Here is a 14,483-nt window from a genome sequence, read left to right as displayed (position 1 = left end):
ACCTCCTTTAATATAAAGTACATGTAGTCTGGAACATTTAAGTCCTCCTTTAATATAAAGTACATGTATCTGGAACATTTAAGGAACTGGATTTAAGTCCTCCTTTAATATAAAGTACATGTAGTCTGGAACATTTAAGTCCTCCTTTAATATAAAGTACATGTAACATTTAAGTGGAACATTTAAGACCTCCTTTAATATAAAGTACATGTAGTCTGGAACATTTAAGACCTCCTTTAATATAAAGTACATGTAGTCTGGAACATTTAAGACCTCCTTTAATATAAAGTACATGTAGTCTGGAACATTTAAGTCCTCCTTTAATATAAAGTACATGTAGTCTGGAACATTTAAGTCCTCCTTTAATATAAAGTACATGTACATGTATTATGGAACATTTAAGACCTCCTTTAATATAAAGTAACATTTAAGTCCTAATATAAAGTACATGTAGTCTGGAACATTTAAGGAATTTTAAGTCCTTTAAGACTTTAATATAAAGTACATGTAGTCTGGAACATTTAAGTCCTCCTTTAATATAAATATAAAGTACATGTAGTCTGGAACATTTAAGACCTCCTTTAATATAAAGTACATGTATAAACATTTAAGACCTAATATAAAGTACATTTAAGTAATATAAAGTCTGGAACATTTAAGTCCTCCATTTAAGTAGTCCTCCTTTAATATAAAGTACATGTAGTCTGGAACATTTAAGACCTCCTTTAATATAAAGTACATGTAGTCTGGAACATTTAAGACCTCCTTTAATATAAAGTACATGTATTATGGAACATTTAAGACCTCCTTTAATATAAAGTACATGTATTATGGAACATTTAAGACCTCCTTTAATATAAAGTACATGTAGTCTGGAACATTTAAGTCATTCTTTAATATAAAGTACATGTAGTCTGGAACATTTAAGACCTCCTTTAATATAAAGTACATGTAGTCTGGAACATTTAATACCTCCTTTAATATAAAGTACATGTAGTCTGGAACATTTAAGACCTTTAATATAAAGTACATGTATTATGGAACATTTAAGACCTCCTTTAATATAAAGTACATGTATTATGGAACATTTAAGACCTCCTTTAATATAAAGTACATGTAGTCTGGAACATTTAAGTCCTCCTTTAATATAAAGTACATGTATTATGGAACATTTAAGTACATCCTTTTTAATATAAAGTATAAAGTACATGTAGTATGGAACATTTAAGACCTCCTTTAATATAAAGTACATGTAGTCTGGAACATTTAAGACCTCCTTTAATATAAAGTACATGTAGTAAAGTGGAACATTTAAGAATATAAAGTACATGTAGTCTGGAACATTTAAGACCTTTAATATAAAGTACATGTAGTCTGGAACATTTAAGACCTCCTTTAATATAAAGTACATGTAGTCTGGAACATTTAAGTCCTCCTTTAAGACCTCCTTTAATATAAAGTACATGTAGTCTGGAACATTTAAGACCTCCTTTAATATAAAGTACATGTAGTCTGGAACATTTAAGACCTCCTTTAATATAAAGTACATGTATTAACATGGAACATTTAAGACCTCATGTATTATGGAACATTTAAGACCTTCTTTAATATAAAGTACATGTAGTCTGGAACATTTAAGACCTAATATAAAGTACATGTATTATGGAACATTTAAGACCTCCTTTAATATAAAGTACATGTAGTCTGGAACATTTAAGACCTCCTTTAATATAAAGTACATGTATTATGGAACATTTAAGACCTCCTTTAATATAAAGTACATGTAGTCTGGAACATTTAAGACCTCCTTTAATATAAAGTACATGTAGTCTGGAACATTTAAGACCTCCTTTAATATAAAGTACATGTAGTCTGGAACATTTAAGACCTCCTTTAATATAAAGTACATGTAGTCTGGAACATTTAAGTCCTCCTTTAATATAAAGTACATGTATAAAGTCCTCCTTTAATATAAAGTACATGTAGTCTGGAACATTTAAGTCCTCCTTTAATATAAAGTACATGTAGTCTGGAACATTTAAGACCTCCTTTAATATAAAGTACATGTAGTCTGGAACATTTAAGACCTCCTTTAATATAAAGTACATGTAGTCTGGAACATTTAAGACCTCCATTTACATATAACATTTAAGTAATATAAAGTACATGTATTATGGAACATTTAAGTCCTCCTTTAATATAAAGTACATGTAGTCTGGAACATTTAAGTCCTCCTTTAATATAAAGTACATGTAGTCTGGAACATTTAAGACCTCCTTTAATATAAAGTACATGTAGTCTGGAACATTTAAGACCTCCTTTAATATAAAGTACATGTAGTCTGGAACATTTAAGACCTCCTTTAATATAAAGTACATGTAGTCTGGAACATTTAAGTCCTTTTAATATAAAGTACATGTAGTCTGGAACATTTAAGTCCTCCTTTAATATAAAGTACATGTATTATGGAACATTTAAGACCTCCTTTAATATAAAGTACATGTAGTCTGGAACATTTAAGACCTCCTTTAATATAAAGTACATGTAGTCTGGAACATTTAAGACCTCCTTTAATATAAAGTACATGTAGTCTGGAACATTTAAGACCTCCTTTAATATAATGTACATGTATTATGGAACATTTAAGACCTCCTTTAATATAAAGTACATGTAGTCTGGAACATTTAAGACCTCCTTTAATATAAAGTACATGTAGTCTGGAACATTTAAGTCCTCCTTTAATATAAAGTACATGTAGTCTGGAACATTTAAGACCTCCTTTAATATAAAGTACACGTATTATGGAACATTTAAGTAGTGTAGTCTGTACATGTAGTCTGGAACATTTAAGACCTAATATAAAGTACATGAACATTTAAGTTAATATAAAGTACATGTAGTCTGGAACATTTAAGACCTCCTTTAATATAAAGTACATGTAGTCTGGAACATTTAAGAATAAAGTACATTTAAGACCTCCTTTAATATAAAGTACATGTAGTCTGGAACATTTAAGTCCTTCTTTAATATAAAGTACATGTATTATGGAACATTTAAGACCTCCTTTAATATAAAGTACATGTAGTCTGGAACATTTAAGACCTCCTTTAATATAAAGTACATGTATTATGGAACATTTAAGACCTCCTTTAATATAAAGTACATGTAGTCTGGAACATTTAAGACCTCCTTTAATATAAAGTACATGTAGTCTGGAACATTTAAGTCCTCCTTTAATATAAAGTACATGTAGTCTGGAACATTTAAGACCTCCTTTAATATAAAGTACATGTAGTCTGGAATATAAAGTACATGTAGTCTGGAACATTTAAGACCTCCTTTAATATAAAGTACATGTAGTCTGGAACATTTAAGACCTCCTTTAATATAAAGTACATGTAGTCTGGAACATTTAAGACCTCCTTTTTAATATAAAGTACATGTAGTATGGAACATTTAAGACCTTTTAATATAAAGTACATGTAGTCTGGAACATTTAAGACCTTTAATATAAAGTACATGTAGTCTGGAACATTTAATATAAAAGTACATGTAGTCTGGAACATTTTAAGACCTCCTTTAATATAAAGTACATGTAGTCTGGAACATTTAAGACCTCCTTTAATATAAAGTACATGTAGTCTGGAACATTTAAGACCTCCTTTAATATAAAAAGTACATGTAGTCTGGAACATTTAAGACCTCCTTTAATATAAAGTACATGTAGTCTGGAACATTTAAGACCTCCTTTAATATTAAGGAACATTTAAGACTCCTTTAATATAAAGTACATGTAGTCTGGAACATTTAAGTCCTCCTTTAATATAAAGTACATGTAGTCTGGAACATTTAAGAAAAGTACATGTAGTCTGGAACATTTAAGTCCATTTAAGACCTCCTTTAATATAAAGTACATGTATTATGGAACATTTAAGACCTTCTTTAATATAAAGTACATGTAGTCTGGAACATTTAAGACCTCCTTTAATATAAAGTACATGTAGTCTGGAACATTTAAGTCCTCCTTTAATATAAAGTACATGTAGTCTGGAACATTTAAGACCTCCTTTAATATAAAGTACATGTATTATGGAACATTTAAGACCTCCTTTAATATAAAGTACATGTATTCTGGAACATTTAAGACCTCCTTTAATATAAAGTACATGTATTATGGAACATTTAAGAACTTTAAGACCTTTAATATAAAGTACAACATTTAAGACCTCCTTTTAATATAAAGTACATGGAACATTTAAGACCTCCTTTAATATAAAGTACATGTAGTCTGGAACATTTAAGACCTCCTTTAATATAAAGTACATGAAACATTTAAGACCTCCTTTAATATAAAGTACATGTAGTCTGGAACATTTAAGACCTTTAATATAAAGTAATATAAACATTTAAGTAATATAAAGTACATGTAGTCTGGAACATTTAAGTCCTCCTTTAATATAAAGTACATGTAGTCTGGAACATTTAAGTCCTCCTTTAATATAAAGTACATGTAGTCTGGAACATTTAAGACCTCCTTTAATATAAAGTTATTTAAGACCTTTTAATTTAATATAAAGTACATGTAGTCTGGAACATTTAAGTCCTCCTTTAATATAAAGTACATGTAGTCTTTAATATAAAGAACATTTAAGTTTAAGTCCTCCTTTAATATAAAGTACATGTATTATGGAACATTTAAGACCTCCTTTAATATAAAGTACATGTAGTCTGGAACATTTAAGACCTCCTTTAATATAAAGTACATGTAGTCTGGAACATTTAAGTCCTTTAATTTAATATAAAGTACATGTAGTCTGGAACATTTAAGAAATATAAAGTACATGTAGTCTGGAACATTTAAGACCTCCTTTAATATAAAGTACATGTATAAACATAAGACCTCCTTTAATATAAAGTACATGTACATGTAGTATGGAACATTTAAGAATATAAAGTACTGTAGTCCATTTAATATAAATAAAGTACATGTAGTCTGGAACATTTAAGACCTCCTTTAATATAAAGTACATGTAGTCTGGAACATTTAAGACCTCCTTTAATATAAAGTACATGTAGTCTGGAACATTTAAGACCTCCTTTAATATAAAGTACATGTAGTCTGGAACATTTAAGACCTCCTTTAATATAAAGTACATTAATATAAATAAAGTACATGTAGTCTGGAACATTTAAGACCTCTGGAACTTTAATATAAAGTACATGTAGTCTCCTTTAATATAAAGTACATGTAGTAACATTTAAGACAATATAAAGTACATGTATCTGGAACATTTAAGACCTCCTTTAATATAAAGTACATGTAGTCTGGAACATTTAAGACCTCCTTTAATATAAAGTACATGTAGTCTGGAACATTTAAGTCCTCCTTTAATATAAAGTACATGTAGTCTGGAACATTTAAGACCTAATATAAAGTACATGTAGTCTGGAACATTTAAGACCTCCTTTAATATAAAGTACATGTAGTCTGGAACATTTAAGACCTCCTTTAATATAAAGTACATGTAGTCTGGAACATTTAAGACCTCCTTTAATATAAAGTACATGTAGTCTGGAACATTTAAGACCTCCTTTAATATAAAGTACATGTAGTCTGGAACATTTAAGAAAAGTACATGTAGTCTGGAACATTTAAGTAATATAAAGTACATGTAGTCTGGAACATTTAAGACCTGGAACATTTAAGACTTTTAATATAAAGTACATGTAGTATGGAACATTTAAGACCTCCTTTAATATAAAGTACATGTAGTCTGGAACATTTAAGACCTCCTTTAATATAAAGTACATGTAGTCTGGAACATTTAAGACCTCCTTTAATATAAAGTACATGTAGTCTGGAACATTTAAGACCTGTAGTCTGGAACATTTAATATAAAGTACATGTAGTCTGGAACATTTAAGACCTCCTTTAATATAAAGTACATGTAGTCTGGAACATTTAAGACAATATAAAGTACATGTAGTCTGGAACATTTAAGACCTCCTTTAATATAAAGTACATTTAAGTCCTCCTTTAATATAAAGTACATGTAGTCTGGAACATTTAAGACCTCCTTTAATATAAAGTACATGTAGTCTGGAACATTTAAGACCTCCTTTAATATAAAGTACATGTAGTCTGGAACATTTAAATATAAAGTACATGTAGTCTTTAAGACTTTTAATATAAAGTACATGTAGTCTGGAACATTTAAGTCCTGTAGTCTGGAACCTTTAATATAAAGTACATGTATATTTAAAGTATAAAGTACATGTATTATGGAACATTTAAGTCCTTCTTTAATATAAAGTACATGTAGTCTGGAACATTTAAGTCCTCCTTTAATATAAAGTACATGTAGTCTGGAACATTTAAGACCTCCTTTAATATAAAGTACATGTAGTCTGGAACATTTAAGTCCTCCTTTAATATAAAGGAAACATTTAAGACCTCCTTTAATATAAAGTACATGTAGTCTGGAACATTTAAGACCTCCTTTAATATAAAGTACATGTAGTCTGGAACATTTAAGTCCTCCTTTAATATAAAGTACATGTAGTCTGGAACATTTAAGACCTCCTTTAATATAAAGTACATGTAGTAAAGTACATGGAACATTTAAGACCTCCTTTAATATAAAGTACATGTAGTCTGGAACATTTAAGACCTCCTTTAATATAAAGTACATGTAGTCTGGAACATTTAAGACCTCCTTTAATATAAAGTACATGTAGTCTGGAACATTTAAGACCTCCTTTAATATAAAGTACATGTAGTCTGGAACATTTAAGACCTCCTTTAATATAAAGTACATGTAGTCTGGAACATTTAAGTCCTCCTTTAATATAAAGTACATGTATTATGGAACATTTAAGTCCTCCTTTAATATAAAGTACATGTAGTCTGGAACATTTAAGTCCTCCTTTAATATAAAGTACATGTAGTCTGGAACATTTAAGACCTCCTTTAATATAAAGTACATGTAGTCTGGAACATTTAAGACCTCCTTTAATATAAAGTACATCTGGAACATTTAAGTCCTCCTTTAATATAAAGTACATGTAGTCTGGAACATTTAAGACCTCCTTTAAAAGTATAAAGTACATGTAGTCTGGAACATTTAAGTCCTCCTTTAATATAAAGTACATGTAGTCTGGAACATTTAAGACCTCCTTTAATATAAAGTACATGTAGTCTGGAACATTTAAGACCTCCTTTTAATATAAAGTACATGTAGTCTTTAATATAAAGGAACATTTAAGACCTCCTTTACATTTAAGACCTCCTTTAATATAAAGTACATGTAGTAACATTTAAGTAATATAAAGTACATGTAGTCTGGAACATTTAAGTCCTTCCTTTAATATAAAGTACATGTATTATGGAACATTTAAGACCTCCTTTAATATAAAGTACATGTAGTCTGGAACATTTAAGACCTCCTTTAATATAAAGTACATGTAGTCTGGAACATTTAAGACCTCATGTAGTCTGGAACATTTAAGACCTATTTAATATAAAGTACATGTATTCTGGAACATTTAATAATATAAAGTACATGTAGTCTGGAACATTTAAGTCCTCCTTTAATATAAAGTACATGTAGTCTGGAACATTTAAGACCTCCTTTAATATAAAGTACATGTAGTCTGGAACATTTAAGTCCTCCTTTAATATAAAGTACATGTAGTCTGGAACATTTAAGACCTCCTTTAATATAAAGTACATGTAGTCTGGAACATTTAAGACCTCCTTTAATATAAAGTACATGTAGTCTGGAACATTTAAGACCTCCTTTAATATAAAGTACATGTAGTCTGGAACATTTAAGTCCTCCTTTAATATAAAGTACATGTAGTCTGGAACATTTAAGTCCTCCTTTAATATAAAGTACATGTATTATGGAACATTTAAGACCTCCTTTAATATAAAGTACATGTAGTCTGGAACATTTAAGACCTCCTTTAATATAAAGTACATGTAGTCTGGAACATTTAAGACCTCCTTTAATATAAAGTACATGTAGTCTGGAACATTTAAGACCTCCTTTAATATAAAGTACATGTAGTCTGGAACATTTAAGACCTAATATAAAGTACATTTAAGTAATATAAAGTACATGTAGTCTGGAACATTTAAGACCTCCTTTAATATAAAGTACATGTAGTCTGGAACATTTAAGTCCTCCTTTAATATAAAGTACATGTAGTCTGGAACATTTAAGTGGAACATTTAAGACCTCCTTTAATATAAAGTACATGTAGTCTGGAACATTTAAGTCCTCCTTTAATATAAAGTACATGTATTCTTTAAGGAACATTTAAGACCTCCTTTAATATAAAGTACATGTAGTCTTTTAAGACCTTTAATATAAAGTACATGTAGTCTGGAACATTTAAGTCCTTCTTTAATATAAAGTACATGTAGTCTGGAACATTTAAGTCCTCCTTTAATATAAAGTACATGTAGTCTGGAACATTTAAGACCTCCTTTAATATAAAGTACATGTATTATGGAACATTTAAGACCTCCTTTAATATAAAGTACATGTAGTCTGGAACATTTAAGACCTCCTTTAATATAAAGTACATGTAGTCTGGAACATTTAAGACCTCCTTTAATATAAAGTACATGTATTCTGGAACATTTAAGACCTCCTTTAATATAAAGTACATGTAGTCTGGAACATTTAAGACCTCCTTTAATATAAAGTACATGTAGTCTGGAACATTTAAGACCTCCTTTAATATAAAGTACATTAGTAATATAAAAAGTACATGTAGTCTGGAACATTTAAGACCTCCTTTAATATAAAGTACATGTAGTCTGGAACATTTAATGTAGTCTGGAACATTTAAGACCTTTAATATAAAGTACATGTAGTCTGGAACATTTAAGACCTCCTTTAATATAAACATTTACATGTACATGTATTATCTGGAACATTTAAGACCTAATATAAAGTACATGTAGTCTGGAACATTTAAGACCTCCTTTAATATAAAGTACATGTAGTCTGGAACATTTAAGTCCTTTAATATAAAGTTTAATATAATATAAAGTACATGTAGTCTGGAACATTTAAGTCCTCCTTTAATATAAAGTACATGTAGTCTGGAACATTTAAGACCTCCTTTAATATAAAGTACATGTAGTCTGGAACATTTAAGACCTCATGTAGTCTGGAACATTTAAGACCTCCTTTAATATAAAGTACATGTAGTCTGGAACATTTAAGACCTAATATAAAGTACATGTAGTCTGGAACATTTAAGACCTTTAATATAAAGTACATGTAGTCTGGAACATTTAAGACCTCCTTTAATATAAAGTACATGTAGTCTGGAACATTTAAGACCTTTAATTAATATAACATTTACATGTATCTGGAACATTTAAGACCTCCTTTAATATAAAGTACATGTAACATTTAAGACCTCCTTTAATATAAAGTACATGTATTATTTTAAGACCTAATATAAAGTACATGTAGTCTGGAACATTTAAGACCTCCTTTAATATAAAGTACATGTAGTCTGGAACATTTAAGACCTCCTTTAATATAAAGTACATGTAGTCTGGAACATTTAAGACCTCCTTTAATATAAAGTACATGTAGTCTGGAACATTTAAGTTATAAACATTTAAGACCTCCTTTAATATAAAGTACATGTAGTCTGGAACATTTAAGTCCTCCTTTACATGTAGTCTGGAACATTTAAGTCCTCCTTTAATATAAAGTACATGTAGTCTGGAACATTTAAGACCTCCTTTAATATAAAGTACATGTAGTCTGGAACATTTAAGACCTCCTATAAAGTAATATAATTTAAGTAATATAAAGTACATGTATTCTGGAACATTTAAGACCTCCTTTAATATAAAGTACATGTAGTCTGGAACATTTAAGACCTCCTTTAATATAAAGTACATGTAGTCTGGAACATTTAAGACCTCCTTTAATATAAAGTACATGTAGTCTGGAACATTTAAGACCTCCTTTAATATAAAGTACATGTAGTCTGGAACATTTAAGTCCTCTTTAATATAAAGTACATGTAGTCTGGAACATTTAAGACCTCCTTTAATATAAAGTACATGTAGTCTGGAACATTTAAGACCTCCTTTAATATAAAGTACATGTATTATGGAACATTTAAGACCTCCTTTAATATAAAGTACATGTATTATGGAACATTTAAGACATGTAGTATGGAACATTTAAGACTTTTAATATAAAGTACATGTAGTCTGGAACATTTAAGACCTCCTTTAATATAAAGTACATGTAGTCTGGAACATTTAAGTCCTCCTTTAATATAAAGTACATGTAGTCTGGAACATTTAAGACCTCCTTTAATATAAAGTACATGTAGTAACATGGTAATGTAGTCAACATTTAAATATAAAGTACCTCATTTAAGACTTTAATATAAAGTACATGTAGTCTGGAACATTTAAGACCTCCTTTAATATAAAGTACATGTAGTCTGGAACATTTAAGGAACATTTAAGAATATAAAGTACCTTTAAGACCTTTAATATAAAGTACATGTAGGAACATTTAAGACTATAAAGTACATGTAGTCTGGAACATTTAAGACCTCCTTTAATATAAAGTACATGTAGTCTGGAACATTTAAGTCCTCCTTTAATATAAAGTACATGTCGTCTGGAACATTTAAGACCTCCTTTAATATAAAGTACATGTATTATGGAACATTTAAGTCTGTACACAACTTTACCTTTATTTAACCAGGCAAGTCAGTTAAGAACATTATTTTCAATGACGGCTTGGGAACAGTGGGTTAACTGCCTGTTCAGGGGCAGAACGACAGATTTGTACCTTGTCAGCTCGGGGATTCGAACTTGCAACCTTTCGGTTACTAGTCCAACGCTCTAACCACTAGGCTACCCTGCCGCACCGGCAGCATATATCTCTAAATCAGGATAAAATGAACTGTGAAATGGACAGGATTCTGTGTGTGAGACCCAACTGGAGGACTGGCAGAAACCAGAGAGGCTGTTTAGACCAGAGATGTGTGTGTGTGTGTGTGTGTGTGTGTGTGTGTGTGTGTGTGTGTGTGTGTGTGTGTGTGTGTGTGTGTGTGTGTGTGTGTGTGTGTGTGTGTGTGTGTGTGTGTGTGTGTGTGTGTGTGTGTGTGGACAAGCCCCTGGTCTATGCTGGCTGTTTACTTAAAATGGCATGAGTCTGCAAGACTCGAACAGGAGCCTGTTATTGCACGGCCTGCCAACTGCCTGTCTGACATTAAGCTCACACACACATGCGCAAGTCAACATCACTCTGCACTAGTAGTCTTTTTACTTTCTGTTCCATCAGGGGAGGGGTAAGAGAATAGACCAAGCTACAGACATAGTGAGTGCTGTGAAGCAGTTGAGTGCTCTCTAGAGAGCTCAGTTCTATGTGATGATGATGCACTGCAAACCCCAATGCGCTGCCATTATTCAAAACTTTTGAGGAAACCCGTTATACTATAGTGCATTCAGGAAAGTATTCAGACCCATTGATTTTTTTCCACATTTTGTAACATTTCAGCCTTATTCTAAAATTGATTTAATTGTTTTTTTCCCTCATCAATCTACACACAATACCCCATAACGACAAAGCAAAAACAGCAAAAACAACTGAAATATCACATCTATGTTATTTACATTCAGACCCTTACTGAATACACCTTTGGCAGCGATTACAGCCTCAAGTCTTCTTTGGGTATGAAACTACAAGCTTTGCATACCTGTATTTGGGGAGTTTCTCCCATTCTTCTCTGCAGATCTTCTCAAACTCTGCACAGCTGCACAGCTATTTCCAGGTCTCTCCAGAGATGTTCGATGGGTTCAAGTCCGAGCTCTGGCTGGGCCACTCAAGGACATTCAGAGACTTGTCCCGAAGCTACTCCTGCGTTGTCTTGGCTGTGTGCTTAGGGTCGTTGTCCTTTTGGTAGATGAACCTTCACCCCCAATCCTGCCCTGAGGGCTCTGGAGCAGGTTTTCATCCAGGATCTCTCTGTACTTTGCTCTGTTCATCTTTCCCTCGATCATGACTAGTCTCCCAGTCCCTGCCGCAAACAAAAACATCTCCACAGCATGATGCTGCCCCCACTATGCTTCACCGCAGGGAGGGTGCTGGGTTTCCTCCAGACATGACGCTTGGCATTTGGGCCAAAGTGTTCAATCTTGGTTTCATCAGACCAGAGAATCTTGTTTCTCATCGTCTGAGAATCCTGCTTTTTGGCAAACTCCAAGCGGGCTGTCATGTGCCTTTTACTGAGGAGTGGCTTCCGTTTGGACACTCTACCATAAAGGCCTGATTGGTGGAGTGCTGCAGAGACCCATTCAGGAAACTAGGCATATGTCGCAGGTCACTACTTAACATGAGAAAATCAAAATGGATTTTTTGGCAGAAATGCCAATAAGAAACTTGTATACCATCGGTAAATATGGATAAAATTGTTAAATTACGAGCCTAGTTGGTTTAGCCACAGAAAAAGAGGCAACCTTCTCGCTACCCATGATTGGCTGAGATAATGAGTGGGCTAGACATACCGAGAGATGCGTTCAGATTGGTCTGCCATATAGCACGCTTCTGTCTATTTGAGCTGGTGAGTATGTGTAGGTAAAACTTTTAAATGCGGCTTTAAAAAATAAATATATTGTTCTCCACTTTCTGGAGGGCCGAGTTTTGAAATCAGTGGAATTAGAGTGTGATAGCTAAGGAGATAGAGAAAACACCTGTCTCCGGATCAAATAAAGGTCAACAATAGCATCCGTGCCAGGGAGAAATGTCCAAACATGCTGCACACGGGTAAGATAGTCTAGCTAGCTACAGTTTCAGATATTACACATTTCTAATTTTGACAAAGTCATTTTCATTTCAAGTTAATGTGTACTGTTAGCTAGCTAGCTAACGTTAGCTGGCTTGCTCGCTAGCTAACGTTATGTGTATGATCTTATTATTCGTATCTCAGAGCCATCTGCTTGGCTAGTTATAGCCTAATGTTAGCTAGATAACATTGAACCTGGTTGGTTAGCTACCTGTAGATTCATGCAGGGTAGTAATGTAATGAGTTGGGATTATGGTTCATTGTTTACCTAGCTAGCTAGCTACATGTCTTAACAAAAGACTCCACTACGCAAGTAACCATTTTGGGTGTGTTCGTAAATTCAGTCTGGCCATCTACTCCGATTTCAGAGCACTCTCGTCTGAGTGTGCCAGAGTGCAGTATAGCTGATTAATTTACGAACGCTCAACACCCGTTTGAATATGGCCGGTGTCAGTAAACGTCAGCATCACAGCATCACAGTTATAGTCACCAATGCTCTGGATAACATGAAAACAGCCTAACCAGCTCTGCTAGGGCGAGTAAAATAGTCAAAGTGGGATGTTCTCTCATTTGTATCTGGAAGTAGCTAGCAAGCTAGCTAATTTTAGCCAATTAGCTTGGGTGCTTGACTGCCGTTGTGAGGTCAGAACGCTCGTTGCGAGGTCAGAACGGATCAACCCTACTTATCGGCCAGTGTGTGCTGGGTCGTCAAAAGCTTCAGCGGGTGTGAACGATGCTGAATGGGTGTAGACAAAGAAGAGCTCTCCAGTTGGTACCAACACATTCCAAGGCCATTTTCTCAAAAGTGAGGTTACAAGTTTATCAACTTTCAAAGCAGAATGACTTTCCCATTGTTCCTCAAATGCAGTGTATGATATACCATTTTGTAGCTCTGTGTCTCTGCTTTTATCCAATGTAAAAACCACATTTTCAAATTGTTCCACATAAGACTGAATCAAGGCAGTCGGTCACAGTTACTGAACGTGATTAAGTTGTCATTACTCAAACCGATAGTCACTGTGACTTTTTTGGAGTGATTTTCCGAGTACCACCCATTACTTTATTTACTAGTCTTCTTATTAGACATGGTTGTTGAATTCAGTCCTGTGGCCTTCACCAACTGAGTTCCTAGGCGAATGTTATCATTATAATTAAACTCTTTATGACAATACATTACATATCCCATAAGGCCTAAAACGCATGGTTTAGAGCCACATCAGGCTTTCATTCCCCCGCAACCTGCATTCATAATGACTGCCAGGATAAGGAATAGTGTGAGGAGACTACTTAAAGTGGAACATCCATTTCAGTAACGGATGCAGAAAATCAAAATGATATGGATTAGTTTAGAAAAATGTATGCCATTTATCTTTGTGTAGCATAAGATTAATCAATCAATCACTCAATGTACAAGCAAAGAAACACATTTATAAAAAATCATTCTAAAACATCTACCTACAGTAGAGCATGCTGGGAGTTGATATCACAACTTTAAAAATGCTTTGGGGAGGGCCTCCCGAGTGGTGCAGCAGTCTAAGGCACTGCTAGCTGTATCACTCCAGATCCTGGTTCGATCCCAGGCTATGTCGAAGCCGACTGGGAGTCCCATGAGGCATGTCCTTGTCCCACCGCGACTG

General features: G+C 32.7%; 1 long non-coding RNA gene across 1 annotated transcript; it reads right to left on the bottom strand.

The window, feature by feature from the left end:
• Positions 1-222: 222 nt before the first annotated feature.
• LOC127910302 (uncharacterized) lies at positions 223-14,055 on the bottom strand. The gene is made up of 4 exons (XR_008074218.1): positions 10,609-14,055; positions 7,796-7,879; positions 2,977-3,060; positions 223-357 (listed from the first exon to the last, which is right to left on the bottom strand). It is a non-coding gene; the product is annotated as an uncharacterized LOC127910302 (long non-coding RNA).
• Between the last annotated feature and the right edge of the window lie 428 nt (positions 14,056-14,483).

This window comes from Oncorhynchus keta, chromosome 21, assembly GCF_023373465.1.
Source record: "Oncorhynchus keta strain PuntledgeMale-10-30-2019 chromosome 21, Oket_V2, whole genome shotgun sequence".
NCBI lineage: Eukaryota > Metazoa > Chordata > Actinopteri > Salmoniformes > Salmonidae > Oncorhynchus > Oncorhynchus keta.
Note: the sequence above shows the minus strand (reverse complement) of the source record. Positions and strands in the feature narration are given on the sequence as shown.